This window comes from Palaemon carinicauda, unplaced genomic scaffold, assembly GCF_036898095.1.
Source record: "Palaemon carinicauda isolate YSFRI2023 unplaced genomic scaffold, ASM3689809v2 scaffold33, whole genome shotgun sequence".
NCBI classification, from domain to species: Eukaryota; Metazoa; Arthropoda; class Malacostraca; order Decapoda; family Palaemonidae; genus Palaemon; species Palaemon carinicauda.
Window position 1 is genome coordinate 418180 of NW_027170977.1, and position 15886 is coordinate 434065.

Sequence of the window (15886 nt, forward strand, 5' to 3'; positions counted from 1 at the left end):
CCTTCAATTTATATCATGGTCTTTTTTTTTTTACTCCACCTTTTTACTGAAGAGACCATTCCATTTAGAGGATATTGACTAAGTTCCAGATTTTACATTCACGCTGAAGTATCAATGGCACATTTCTATTCTTTTTAATAAGCTTGGAAACCCACTTTCAAATGCCATACAGCTTTAAAAATGGTGCCCAATGAAAACTTAGTTTTGATACTACAGAAACATGGATAGTTTGTCTGCTTACAACAATACTGAAGGAAGCATGTGAAAGGGTTAGTCAGCACGAAGGAATGATTACATATGGGTGAAAAAATCTTCTTTACACGCAGTCATTTCAAAGTAAACACCTTATACTTTTTTTTCCTTTGGTGGGGCTCGTGTAAGCATTTTATGGACCGGGGGGTTTGGGGGGTGGGTTTGCTAATGTGCCTATGAAGGGTTCGCTCTTTTATCTCAGTGTAACAGGTGTACATATTCCATACTCATTATTAATTACGTACGTGGCCTAAATGAAAAAAGGATATTGGCAAACACGCGAAATCTATTACAATTGCGTACGCATGAACATTGCAGGAATACATGTTAGCATTATGGGGCATACATAAGGTAAATTCATAATCGATAACATAAAAAAGAAAGACACGAGAAACATAGAGAAAAACATACCAAGGAAATGGCTAATATTCATCCTTTACCGAAACTCCGCATATACTATACAACGGAACAAGTAAATATTCAGCACATATTCAAAGTTGCCTACAGTATACACACACACGCAGGCACCTCAGTAGTAGGTGTTAAACAACTTTTCCATACTCCTGGTGTTAACACCATGATAACCATGCTTTATGACTTGTATCTTTTTTTTCTTTCTTTCCTTTTTTTCAAGACACTGAATTTCTCGTGAGGTTTTGATACGTAGTTTGAGCTAGCAAGTACCCACCTCTTCTTCAAAAGTTGACTCAATGAAGTATGCACCAGCGTAACATTTGATAGCTTTTTATCAGGAAACTCGCATTAAGAATATCATACAATGAAAGTACATGAAATTACAACATATCATATATTGTTATCACTTCATCAATATCCATTACCGAAATGAAATTTAAGGTATTGTCAGTGGTGAAGATGATTCTGGGATATAAATGATTATACGAAGGACCCGTTACACATTCTGAAGTAGTGTATACAAAAAATGTGAATATCGTCTTATGGGTATACATTATACAGTAGACATTTCCATACCAAGTTTCAGGTCATATGGTTTAAATACCAAGGCATAGGAGAAAAAAATTAAATATTTTGTCAAAATGAATAGCCGAAAATCACTTAAATTAAACATTTTGAAGGGATGTATAAGAAAAACGTGATTTACATCCTTAGTGCATATATCCAAGGTATACACATATGAAATTTCAGGTCATTTAGTGAAATTATGAGGGTACAGAATGTAAATCACGTTTTTCTTATACATCCCTTCAAAATGTTTAATTTAAGTGATTTTCGGCTATTCATTTTGACAAAATATTTAATTTTTTTCTCCTATGCCTTGGTATTTAAACCATATGACCTGAAACTTGGTATGGAAATGTCTACTGTATAATGTATACCCATAAGACGATATTCACATTTTTTGTATACACTACTTCAGAATGTGTAACGGGTCCTTCGTATAATCATTTATATCCCAGAATCATCTTCACCACTGACAATACCTTAAATTTCATTTCGGTAATGGATATTGATGAAGTGATAACAATATATGATATGTTGTAATTTCATGTACTTTCATTGTATGATATTCTTAATGCGAGTTTCCTGATAAAAAGCTATCAAATGTTACGCTGGTGCATACTTCATTGAGTCAACTTTTGAAGAAGAGGTGGGTACTTGCTAGCTCAAACTACGTATCAAAACCTCACGAGAAATTCAGTGTCTTGAAAAAAAGGAAAGAAAGAAAAAAAAGATACAAGTCATAAAGCATGGTTATCATGGTGTTAACACCAGGAGTATGGAAAAGTTGTTTAACACCTACTACTGAGGTGCCTGCGTGTGTGTGTATACTGTAGGCAACTTTGAATATGTGCTGAATATTTACTTGTTCCGTTGTATAGTATATGCGGAGTTTCGGTAAAGGATGAATATTAGCCATTTCCTTGGTATGTTTTTCTCTATGTTTCTCGTGTCTTTCTTTTTTATGTTATCGATTATGAATTTACCTTATGTATGCCCCATAATGCTAACATGTATTCCTGCAATGTTCATGCGTACGCAATTGTAATAGATTTCGCGTGTTTGCCAATATCCTTTTTTCATTTAGGCCACGTACGTAATTAATAATGAGTATGGAATATGTACACCTGTTACACTGAGATAAAAGAGCGAACCCTTCATAGGCACATTAGCAAACCCACCCCCCAAACCCCCCGGTCCATAAAATGCTTACACGAGCCCCACCAAAGGAAAAAAAAGTATAAGGTGTTTACTTTGAAATGACTGCGTGTAAAGAAGATTTTTTCACCCATATGTAATCATTCCTTCGTGCTGACTAACCCTTTCACATGCTTCCTTCAGTATTGTTGTAAGCAGACAAACTATCCATGTTTCTGTAGTATCAAAACTAAGTTTTCATTGGGCACCATTTTTAAAGCTGTATGGCATTTGAAAGTGGGTTTCCAAGCTTATTAAAAAGAATAGAAATGTGCCATTGATACTTCAGCGTGAATGTAAAATCTGGAACTTAGTCAATATCCTCTAAATGGAATGGTCTCTTCAGTAAAAAGGTAGAGTAAAAAAAAAAAGACCATGATATAAATTGAAGGAAGTATTTGAGTAGAAATTTCAGAATTTTCTCACTCCAAACTATTTCAGAATCGAGAAATGTGAGTAAAAAGAGTTGGATTGACGCTATAATTGTAAAATTGCTTGTAAAAAAATTATCGGAGTATGGAAATGCCTCCCCCATAAACGCATCAGGCAAACAATAAGGATATAACATTTACAAATAAGTAAATGTATACAATGAAATACCTGTAGTAGTAAAAAAACGAAAACTAAAAGTATAACACGTTGGCAACTTCCATGGTGTAAAATAAACACGGACCTGAAAGAAAATACCGGTACGTACCATGTGATGATGCGGTGGTGCTGGTATGAAACTGTTCAAAGGTCGCGCATGCGCCCTCCCTCGTTGCTTAGAATTTCGCTCATTACCGCAAATGTCTCCCTAAACATTATCCGGGCTGTGATGTCAGGACTTATATCATATAATTCAGTCTTCATTCTACTATACGGTAAACTAAAGCATAATAGCACGCATAACTCAGAATCATAATTATGATTAAGATCAGCTTTCACTGTTATCATATGGTAGGGGACTCAGTCATTTTATTTCTGGAGTGAAGTTGGTCGCTAAATGCACTGAATTGTGAGCAGTGAGTAACAAATATAGTACGTGGCGAAAATATTCTGTATCACCGCTTTGTTTCATGTACTGTACACTTGGGAAGTATATCAGTAGTGGTGAGTTGCATAGAACTAATGTTAAGAGATATCCTTAATTTATTTCAAAAATGGAATTCAATGAATATATGTAACGCATGCAATGGAAATATGCAACGCATGCCGAGAGATTTATAGTGAAATGCAGTCTGTAATTGCGCTTGTTTCATTGAACTAATCTCACATTTCCGTTACACAGATGTTTTTACTGTGAATAATTTACACACGATGAAAAGTGCACCGGCCATCTACCAGTATCACGGGAGCGGTGACCCGTAAAATCTAACTCACACCCTCCGAAAAATCCACCTCGAAATTTCTCCCTACAAAATTTCCGCTTAACTAAATTTCCACCCCACCAAATTTTCTCTCTCTAAAATTTCACCACACCAAAATTACACCATTCACCCAACCAATACATTTCAATGTTAATCTTTTTTTTTTTTTTTTGCCCTGTTTATTTCATTGTGAGTTGTTACCTATCTCTGCAATTAAAGATAATGATTTAAGAATGTTATCAAAGTACAAAAATAAAAATTTACAATTCTTCCATTCTATAATGTCACACTGCTTTTTTTCGATAGCAGCGTAGTTTTTTCTTTTCTTTGCCGAGTATCTGCGCCTAATATACGTAACTTTTGCTTGTGTTATAGTTTCATTCTTGGGCAGGTCCCACACAATTTCCATAAATTAGTGTGAATCGGAGTAATAGAAGACTGAATAGCATCCGGAGTCCTCCACATTGCCTCTCATGGCATTTAATACCCCTTTGGCTCTCCATTCCTCATTAGGTAAAGCAAGTGAAGGACTACTAACGGTAGCAAGTATAACCGGCTTACTTGAATTATAGTCATTGTGAAAACGGAGACGACAACCATTGTAGAATTTTTCACAACGTCGATGGGTTCTTGTTTTAACACAGTGTCTTTATGCTTCTTGTTTATGTAATTTCCTTTGTCACTTCGGTTTCCTTTCAAGAAAGAAATGTACGAGAGGGACATGGTTGCAAAATAAATAAATAAATAAATAAATGAACTTTCTAAGACAACGATAAGAAAACAACTTAAATTTAGATGGGATGCAATTTTTAGTATATAGTTTCACTTAAAATATACAGTTTATTTTGAGAAAAATAATCGCTTAGCTCATGTGATTAAAGCTTTGTTTGCTTATTAGGTGTGTGTGGGGGGGGGGGGGTGAAAAGTGGTAGGGGGGATGAAAATAGAGGGGAGAAAGTTTCTGTGAGTCGTAATTTTGTCACGGACATGGGTCAGAATCTTGAAAGGTGAAGGAACCGCAAATGTGACCAAAATATATCCACTAATGGATAGTTTGATTCTTAGGTTACAATATTCTGCAAAACGTTATTCATTACTTACCCAAGCAATATTAGAAAAATGATGGGTATTACATTGTATGTGATATTAGAGAGTATATGATGTCAAAAGTTGCATAAAAAGCATAAGCAAAATATATATAAAGTCATAGTGAAGGTTTTCTCAAAATGTTTCCCATGGGTGTAAGTACCACGTATATCTGTAAATTAGTAGCCGATCATTAAAGAGACGTGGCATGTTTGTGCTTGAGGATTTATCATAACAAGTTACAAAGAAGTGTATTCGTGAAATTTATCCCAAATCTTACTATTTCATTTTCATTACCCTAATACTGGAGTCTTATGGCTAAGGAAGTAACCTTCCATTATAGATCGTAAAGAAAAAAAATCAAAAGAGTAGTAGTTACTTCGAGCTAAGAAAATGATTGGATGCTGCAGTTTCTGTCATGAAAAATGGTATTAAAGCAAGAATAATGTCACATTATCGAGTCGACAATCACTTTGTCATCATCAAATCAAACATAAGTGACTCGTTCGGTCACTATCTCTTGTACTCAAATATTGGGAAATATCAAGGAGGTAGCAGATACAAAAGGACAGAGGGAAAAAAAAATGCCATATCACGACTGAACTAAACATTCATTAACTGTATTCCGTCCTAATTCCCAGTTTTAACCAGTACTAATCCCGAAACATTACTAGAGTAATGTGTAATGATGGATAGAGAGGGGGTGGCCGCTAAATTTCTATCTAATCTAACATAGCGGGCTGTTTGATGTTCCATTTTTTTCACACATTGCTTACTTGAATCTTCAAAAAGTAATATCGGGTTTCTTCTTCGAAGAGACAATCTACCATTCCATTTGAATTAGGCATAATACCGAACTGAAGTATCCTAGTCATAATCAGTATTTCAGAGAACCTTACAACCCAATTCAGTAACGGAAGACGAGAATAGGTATAGAAAAGAATGACCAATTCTTTCCATATTCGACTCTCTCCTCATACCCCTGACAAGACTGAGATTACCAAATAATTCCTCTTTGATTAAACGATTTTCATTAATATAAAAAGAAGTCAGATCCACTCTGATTTTGGAGAAACTTCCCCTTCGCTTAAACTCTGATTTTGGAATAACATACACGATTGCAATACTGGATTTGTAACAAGTTAGGAATAGATAAGTGTGTGTGTGTGTGTGTGTGTGTGTGTGTATGTGTGTGTGTGCGAGTGTGTGTGTGTGTGTGTGTGTGTGTGTGTGTGTGTGTGCGCGCGCGCTTGTGTATGTTTGTGAAGGATATTAGTTGGCAAAGAGTTGACATGTGTGGAACTAATTTTCATATATCCCTTAACAAACGTCTTTAGTAATAGGGATAGCATAAAACATCCACACATTATTCATTTCATATTCGAAAGTTCGTAAAATTATACGGCAACGGAACATTATAAATAATATGGTTAGCTGTATTGCCCAGGAATGAAGATTAAACTCTTCAATTTCTTAAAGGGATAAAGTAAATGTATATTGTTAATTGTTTTTCCTCTCATCAATAAAGTAAACCGTGCACTACAATCGAATAAAATGAAATATATTGTTATTGTTATCATTTATACCGTAAATTTTAATATTGTTACTGATGCTCTAGTTGTTGTTATTATCAATATAAGCAACGCAATAGTGTTGCAGTCTTGAAATCTTGACGTACATTTCGCTACTTATTTAAAAAAAAAAAAAAATGGACAGAGAGATGGGTACTTTTCCTTAGGCTTAAATTGAAAGGAATGTGGTCAGGGGGGAGGAGGGCCTAGTTGATCGGCTTCAAGATACACTTGATAAGGACAAAACCCATCTTACTTATTGTGAATACTCTGCCATCACATCAGTATCGCGAAATTGGGCACTGGGTTGTATTTATAATACAGAAAAGTCCGATAGAAAACATTATATTTTTTTGACCCATTGGGGATGCCGCCAAAAGATCATTCGGTATACTTTACTGATTTTCTACGAAGGTATTCTTCCATGAAGTGTTTCATAAATAATATGAGAGTGCAAAATTACAATTCGGCTTTGTGCGCATTCTTCTGCCTATATTTTACGCATAGCATAAGTCTAAATGGAGTTTGCGCCGCCCTTAGGAAAAATCAGAGAGCATTTATCCACCACCGACTTAAAGGAAAATGACGTAATAGTGTTATTATACTATCTTCTCCATTTAAATTCAAGACCGTGTATGTACATCTGGAAATATAAAAAACCTGAATTTTCAATGAAGATTTGGTAAGTGCTAAAGAAACGTAATCAATAAAAGTTTTCCTACATTGGAAGTTAGGTTGTCTGTATTCGTCACAGGATATTTTTTGTGTTCTTTTGATATTTTTAGCTTTCATTGGAAGTTAGGTTGTCTGTATTCATCACAGGATGTTTTTTCTTTTTTTTTCTTTTTTTTGTGAGAGAGAATAATATCTCCTTCCTGATAACTATAATTTCTTGCTTTTCTTGCTTTGATTATTTTACAGTAATTTTGATGTTTCCTTTAAATAAACAAATATTAAGTACTATGTTTCTTATATCATCTACCCACGTATTTTGGTGTGTGTGTGTGTGTGTGTGTGTGTGTGTGTGTGTGTGTGTGAAGCCATCTTAGCGTTATCCTCAAATATGCCAGGGTAACAGTTGGAAGGTCAAACACCTTCTCTGAAGAGAGAGAGAGAGAGAGAGAGAGAGAGAGAGAGAGAGAGAGAGAGAGAGAGAACAGGTGCTTAGGCCTATCAACAGGTAGCGAACGGGGTCCGCGGGATGGCCCTTTGACTCGGCTGTAGAGACTGTCTGGGCATGTTTTACCCTTATCATTACAAATAATTAATCATTACAAATAGCCCAGGTGGGACAACATAACGGGTGGTAAGATGACTCAGTATTACTGTAGACGCGCTCTCACTACGTTAATGACAAAAGTTAAACCCGTTTTTTTTTAAAACACCGTAAACCCGTTTTTAAACACCAACAATGTTTTGTAAACAAAAACCCTTAAATAGTGTCACACTATCTTTAATACCACTATACTACGATTTCACCCTCAATATTTGTAAACAAATTCCCTTTAATAGTAGCACACTATGATTACGTTCTCAAGGTTTTCTAAACAGTGCCACAGTTCCTGGACACGTATAAACACGTACGTACGTCATTACGAAGAGTTGCTTGATAATAACAAATGGTTACGTCCTGAATGTTTTGTAAACAAATTCCCTTTAATAGTGACACACTACCGTACGGTCTTCAACTCAATGTTTGTAAACAAAAAAGTTAAAATAATACTCTACTTCCGTAAACAATTTCCCTTTAATAGTTCCCGTACGTACGCCATTACGAACCCTACGACCTTCAACTCTATGTTTGTAAACAAAAATAATACTCCACTTCCATCAACACCGACCTACTGTCGAAACGAACGTCCTTCAAAGCAATGTTTGTAAACAAAACTCTTTAAAAATACTACACTTCCGTCAACAGTAAGCCTCTGTGACCTTGGGTGATCGTCTACGGCCATACCATCTTTTCCGGGTGAGGGCTACGAACGTCCTTCAAAGCAATGTTTGTAAACAAAACTCTTTAAAAATACTACACTTCCGTCAACAGTAAGCCTCTGTGACCTTGGGTGATCGTCTACGGCCATACCATCTTTTCCGGGTGAGGGCTACGAACGTCCTTCAAAGCAATGTTTGTAAACAAAACTCTTTAAAAATACTACACTTCCGTCAACAGTAAGCCTCTGTGACCTTGGGTGATCGTCTACGGCCATACCCTCTGTGACCTTGGGTGATCGTCTATGGCCATACCCTCATTTCCGGGTGATCGTCTGTGGCCACCCCTTTCTGGGGGGTGATGAGCTATGGCCAAAATAGTACTACTGTTAATGCAAGAAATGCTAAAATTCATACTTTTCTTCACAGATTTTGAACTCTACGATGACTGTCTGCAGAGATACAATATTCAGCTATTGCAAAGGAAGGAAGCTGAAAGCATGTTTGTATGCTTTTGTACACATCTCGGGGGCACTGTGGCTCATCACTTCCCCACTCAACTCCACAGTGTGATGGCCTTTCTGACACGTGTAAGACTTGATGTAACATGACTTCTACAATTGGCCAATGCCGAGACCATTGTGTTGTTCAGTCTTTGGATAAATATCAAGACACCACTCTACATCGCTCTAATAAAGGTAAGAAGGATCTGAATACTAATGAACAGTAGACTAATGATAATTCTTTATGTCTGTTTACCAAGTCCCCTCCCCCCAATTTTGGGGGGTAGTGGATATCGAAAAAGGAACAAAAGGGAACGTTTCCTCTCTTTGCTCCTCCCAGCTTGACGTGGGATTCAGCCGGGTTATGTCCCCTGCGGCCCCAGGGGCATAACATAAATTAGAATAACGTCGACGTATCCCTGCGTTTCGTAAGAGGCGACTAAAAGGGACAGGACGAGGGAACTGGGAACCCCCCGCTCCTGTAATTTTGTTCCTAAGAGATATCATTCTTTTCGTAAAGGATTAATTTCTAGACTGCTAAGTTTCATAAATGTGATTATAAAAATGAATTCTATTAAGTCTGGTATTTTTAAAGGTACTGTATTGTGTAGGTTTGCATTTTTCTCACGCGTCTTGCATTCACGAACGTGTCAGACCCCAGCCGGCATACCCGTTAACTCTTTTACCCCTAAAGGACGTACTGGTACGTTTCACAAAACCCATCCCTTTACCCCTATGGACGTACCGGTACGTCCTTGCAAAAAAATGCTATAAAAATTATTTTTTTTCATATTTTTGATAATTTTTTGAGAAAATTCGGGCATTTTCCAAGAGAATGAGACCAACCTGACCTCTCTATGACAAAAATTAAGGCTGTTAGAGCAATTTAAAAAAATAAAATTACTGCAAAATGTGCTGGGAAAAAAATAACCCCCTGGGGGTTAAGAATTGGAAATTTCCAAAGAGCCTGGGGGTAAAAGGGTTAAACTGAGGCACATCTATATTTTGAATGTTGCAGTGTTAGTTAAGTTAGTTTAATGAACAGCTATTTGTTAGATGAATTTGGTGTCCTCAGATAATGTTCATGCCATTGAGAAATATGAAAATCTGTTAGGTAAGGAATAAAAAAATTGATTAAATCACCAGAGTATTTGTTTTTACACAGAAATCATTATCCCTTACTAGCCAAGCTATGACCCTGGATGGAAAAGCAAAATGCTACAAGCCTATGGGCTCCATCAGGGTAGGTAGTCTAGTGATGAAAGGAAGTAAGGGAATAGCAAGTAAACTATACAGTATATAAGTAATTAATAAAGATACATGAAATATTTTAGGATGAGTAATAGAAGAGTTGGAAGACCCAGGCCTACATGGCTGAGGACTATGTATTGTTAAGTAGGAGCTCATGAATGGAGAAGTGTTGATTTAAAAGCCTGAGATAAAAACGACTGGTGAAATCTTAGAAAATTGGGTTAATGTAAAGCAATTGGTTTGTTGTGAAATAATTATATTTTGAAGAATAATAATGAAATTGTAAGAAGAAGTTTTTTAGCTCATGACTATAAAAAGACCTTTCTGAGTGGGAATAGCTTGATGTCGTGAAAGGGTTTGCATATCGCCATGATCAGCAAAGCTGTACTAGTCTGGCCCGCCCATACTAGGTTGGTTTACAGTGAACAATCAGATGAAAATCTCCCACCGTCACCAATCCGCACTGGTCAATGCAGTGATAAGAACATGCCAAATCCCAGATATAAATTAACATGACTGATGCCTTTGTTTTGAAGTGGACTAGAAATGGCTGCATTTGTTGTATAAAAAGCAAGTGAACAGTAACAGTTGAGTAGAGTAAATGTAGGTGCTATTATAGTATGCTATCTACCGTCGATTTTGCTATCTACCACCCTTCTCTGACTATAGTATGTGATACCCACCATCAGTCACTAAGGGTACGGTCTACTTGCTAATCCGCCTCTAATAAGGAGGATCACTACTGACTTGATAACCCAACCTAACCTAACTTACAAACTGCTTATAATTATGCACCCATGTCCTAACATAGTCTAACCCAACCTAACCTAACTTACAAACTGCTTATAATTATGCACCCATGTCCTAACATAGTCTAACCCAACCTAACCTAACTTACAAACTGCTTATAATTATGCACCCATGTCCTAACATAGTCTAACCCAACCTAACCTAACTTACAAACTGTTTATAATTATGCACCCATGTCCTAACATAGTCTAACCCAACCTAACCTAACTTACAAACTGCTTATAATTATGCACCCATGTCCTAACATAGTCTAACCCAACCTAACCTAACCTACAAACTGCTTATAATTATGCACCCATGTCCTAACATAGTCTAACCCAACCTAACCTAACCTACAAACTGTTTATAATTAAGCATCCATGTTGTCCTTCCAATAAATATTATTAAACTATCATTAAAGTCCAATGAGGATAACATACTGGTGGTAAGTAATCTGTTTGATAATCCTCATCAAACAGGAGGATTAACATTGACGGCAGATAACATACTTTGTGGTAGATACCATACTATAATAGAAATTCGACGGTAGATAGCATACTATAATGGCACCTAAATGTAACTGTTAATGTTGCCAAGAGTCCTTCATTCTGTTTTTCATATTATTGAGTAATTTATCAACACAGTTTTTATTACAATTTTTTGAAATGACGAGCTATTTTAGCGTGATGTTTTTCACCTCATTAGTCTTCATACTTTAACCTATTCAAGTACACAAACTTAACCTATTCAAGTACCCAAACTTAACCCTTTTACCCCCAGGCTCTTTGGAAATTTCCAACCCTTAACCCCCAAGGGGTAATTTTTTTCCAGCACATTTTGCAGTATATTTTTTTTAAATTGCTCTAAAAGCCTTAATTTCTGTCATAGAGAGGTCATGTTGGTCTCATTCTCTTGGAAAATGCCTGAATTTGCTCAAAAAATTATCAAAAATATGAAAAAAATAATTTTTATAGCATTTTTTTTGCAAGGACGTACCGGTACGTCCATGGGGGTAAAGGGATGGCTTTTGTGAAACGTACCAGTACGTCCTTTGAGGGTGAAAGGGTTAACCTATTCAAGTACACAAACTTAAATGATGCCAAGAAATTGTTTGTAAAAGTCAAATTGCTGTATGTTGAATTTTTGAGAAATTTAGACCTAACCTGAACATCATGCCTATGAGTTCCAGCTACAAAATTCAACAAATAATCAAGTTTCTTATAAAATAGATATTAGGTTATCACAAATGTCGTTTTGCCTGCTGTATTAAATGATATAATATTATTTTATTACTGTATTTCTTTAGCTTTGTTATTTTCCGTTGTATTTTTCTCTGTATCTCCGAATTTTTGAAAGTCAAGGACCTTTAGTAGTATGAAAATTCAAGGAATACATTATTATAGTTTTTAAAGTGTTGTATTTTGGTTGTTCATTGCTTCTTATATTGTTTATTTATCTCCTTATTTCCTTTCCTCATTGGGCTATTATTCCCTGTTGGAGGCCTGGAGCTTATAGTATCTTGCTTTTCCAACAGAGGTTGTAGCTTAGTTAGTAATAATAATAATAATAATAATAATCACTTTAAATTAGTCAATGAATAACATGTCAAAATCGCAATTTTCTCTTACAGATGTTGGTGCGTTACGGCCGCACGAAGAGAATCCACCGAAGAGATTCCCACCAATTCAAGCATCCCCAAGGACGAGAATTTCATCAAGAACTCGCATATGATCCATCTCCTTGGAAAGAGATACCTTATGGATGCTTGTGGCTCATCTCTACTACAATTTTTCATTCCTTGACGGATATGTCTGTATTTAGAAATAATTTAAAGAGAAATTTATATATAAACTTATTAGCTAAAGTACTATTATTAGGTGAACTGCTGGGTAATTTATTGAAAGATGAAAATAAGTGATCCTATGTCAGACTAGAAAAGAATAGCGTAATACTTGGAAAGTCGTAAAGGTGTATTGTATGTATCATTCTCTGTATGAGAAATATTAGGTATTGAGGAACAGGTGTCTGTAGCTTTAGTCTGTACATATCAACTGAAGAGTAAACCATTTTTTAATATGTTATACTGTACAGTATAGTTATATCAAACTATTCATATATAGGTCCTCAACTTACAATAAAACAATATTTCATCATTTAATACAGTAAGCAAGATAACATTTGTAATATCCTGATATTTATTTCATATGAAACCTGACTATTTGTTAACTTTTGTAGCTGGAAATCATAGGTATGGCATTCAGGTTAGGTCTAAACTAATCCAAAATGTAAAAGAATTGGACTTACAAACAATTTGTCTTTCAAACAACTTCTTGGGATCAATTAAGTTTGTAAGTTGAGGACCTGTAAGGGAATGTTTGGAAAAGCCTTTGTTTTATCCGCTGAAGATAGGAGATACAGAAAGATATGTACTGTATGAATTAACGTATATTAGATACAGTATGTGAACTTGTAGGTATTCGATCTCATTCTAATTTTGTTTGATGAATTTAGACTTAGATGTCCATAATTGTAGGGATTAACAAAAGGTTATTACTTTTTCATAAAAATTTTTAGCTTTTTGAGGTTATCAGTTTTTTCATCAGAAGGGTAAAGTCAAATCTGATCGTTTACGTAATTGTATAAAAGCCTTCAATGCTTGTAGTCTGAGCTCTGTAAGAAACACTTAAAACTAAAAGAGCTTTATGTTATGATATATCACAGTTAACTTTATAGGCGTCTTAAAATACAAGGATTGGTGAAATCATTATTTGTTTGTAACTGGAATACACACCTTTAGCTATAAATAGCTAAAGGTTGTATCGTTAGGAAAAATACAAATTATTTCCAAATTGTCATTTTTAGAAGGAAGACTTTCGATTAAGTTTCTGTAGTACTGTACTTGCTCAGGTTTCATTAGGGTCGTAGTTGAATTTCTCCATGATTTAACGCATTCAGTAACAAGAAACACGCTGAAGGGAAGGGATAGCAAAAGTCATTATTTTCAGAAGGGAGAATTCTAATTGAGTTTCCGTAGTACCTGCTCAGGTTTCGTTGCCGTCGCGGTTGAATTTTTCTATAGTTTAATGTGTTCAGTATTGTTGAAAGGAACTTAGGAGCAAGTAGTAACCTTAAAATAGTATTTTGAACTTACAGAATTCATCTGCTAGGAGCAAGAAGTACCTGTAGAACAGTATATTGAACTTAATAGAATTTATCTGCAAAGGTTACTTTACTTACGAATGTAGGCTTAGTCACAGATGAAGAATTATTCTCATCAAGCACCTATAGTTCCATGCATTTATGTACTCCATGTTAAGCAGACATCCTGGCATTCTGTTCCTCAAGTGTATTCGAATTGTATCTGATTTTTAGGGCTTACTAGGTATGTTTATAACATTATTAATAGGCAGAATACATTTAGGTTTTTATGAAATTTCCCTTTTAAAAATACTGCTGTTTTAATTTTGGAATGAATTCAATCTTAGAAGGAATACTTTTTATGTGAAAGGAGATTTTGTAGAAAATAGATAATGGTTTTTAGTCTCTTCAGCTATGATAAATGACTTTTGTAAAAATATTTTCACCTGTATAAATAGATAATGTTTTTTCTCTTTTGCTAAAATACTTTTAAATGTATTTTGCCTGTTAATGATTCTAATAGGGTCTGATATTGTACATATACTGCAGAAGTGGTAACACCTCGCTCAATTGAAAAGGTCCCTAAACTTATTTTATAGTCATGGCCTCTGTATCACAGTTATTAGCAATATTGATTTATTAATTTTCTCACTGTTTTCCGTACTGTATTTGCTTGTAAGAGGATGATGTCACCTGTGAAGTGTATAGACCAATTGGTAAGGGACCTCTTATAGTGGTTTTAACTCGCCCCAGTTACTATACCGACACCCTATAAGGGTGAGCGAGCTGGGTATATTCCTGCCATTCCATGCAACTTTTTTCTCTGGTATATTTAGCAGTATTTATACCTTAGAAATGGTGCTATAAGGAGCATTTCACGGAGCGACACAGGTTGAGCCCAGAAATAGATTTATCCTTCGTCAAAATCCCTTCCATAAGAACATTGACTATCCATCATAGGTTTATATAAAAAAGTCAAAGTATTTTCCTCAAATGATATTTTATACATCTATTTGTTCCGTAACCGAAATACAAACCACGCTATTTACAAAGGGTATTACTTTTAGCGTAGCTGAAATGGCGAGCCATTAGAATTTAACGAGGGTGTATTACCCCCGCGCTAGTTAGCGGGGGGGTAGGGGAGTGGTAGCTAGCTACCCCTCCTCCCCCTCACACACAGGTGAATACTCACTTTCACTTTTGGCTCGGACTGTGACAGACGTCTCTGTCTTGGTCCTCGCTTGGCAGCCATTGTCTGTTTTGTCTTTACTTAATCGCTTACTTTTCTTTTACTCAATACATATGTAAACATGTTTTCATGTTTGTATATATATTTGAGTATAGAAATAAGTAAGTTTCCTTTTCAGATGTGTGTGTGTAGTGTACGATATCTACGTGGAGGCCTCGGCAGTTAGGCCACCACGGCCTAATTTTATGGGTTGCGATCGAGTTTGACTTCGGTCTTTCTCTCTCTCTCTCTCTTGAGGTCGTTCACCCTTTTACTATGTTTTACTACGCCCTTGTAGCTTCCTTCCCGTGTGGGTGGGGTTGCTACGCCGTACATTTTGTCTCAATTAGTTTATGAATCTAATTGTAGTTGTTAATTTTTCAGCTTGTAGAACGATTCCTTTCGGGGTTTTCGTTTTTTCTTTAGTGTTCATTCATTTTTAAATTACTTAATTACATAGTTACATAATTATAATTGTTATAATTCTGTTTTGGTTACAGCTCTCCTTCCGCGAGTGTAAGTGGTTGTGAGGGCACGTGCCTGTTGTGTAATTCTTGTTCCTTTTCCTCGGGATTCCTCTTCGGAGCCTTCCCGGGGGAATGAATGTGTACTAAT

General features: G+C 35.7%; 1 long non-coding RNA gene across 1 annotated transcript in view; it reads left to right on the forward strand.

Moving 5' to 3' along the window:
• Nucleotides 1-13125, forward strand: part of LOC137636568 (uncharacterized) — a 34468-nt gene extending 21343 nt beyond the window's left edge. The window contains exons 4-5 of the long non-coding RNA XR_011043152.1: nucleotides 8792-9060; nucleotides 12536-13125. This is a non-coding gene — a long non-coding RNA (uncharacterized lncRNA). The remainder of the gene's footprint in view (nucleotides 1-8791; nucleotides 9061-12535) is intronic.
• Nucleotides 13126-15886: the final 2761 nt, after the last annotated feature.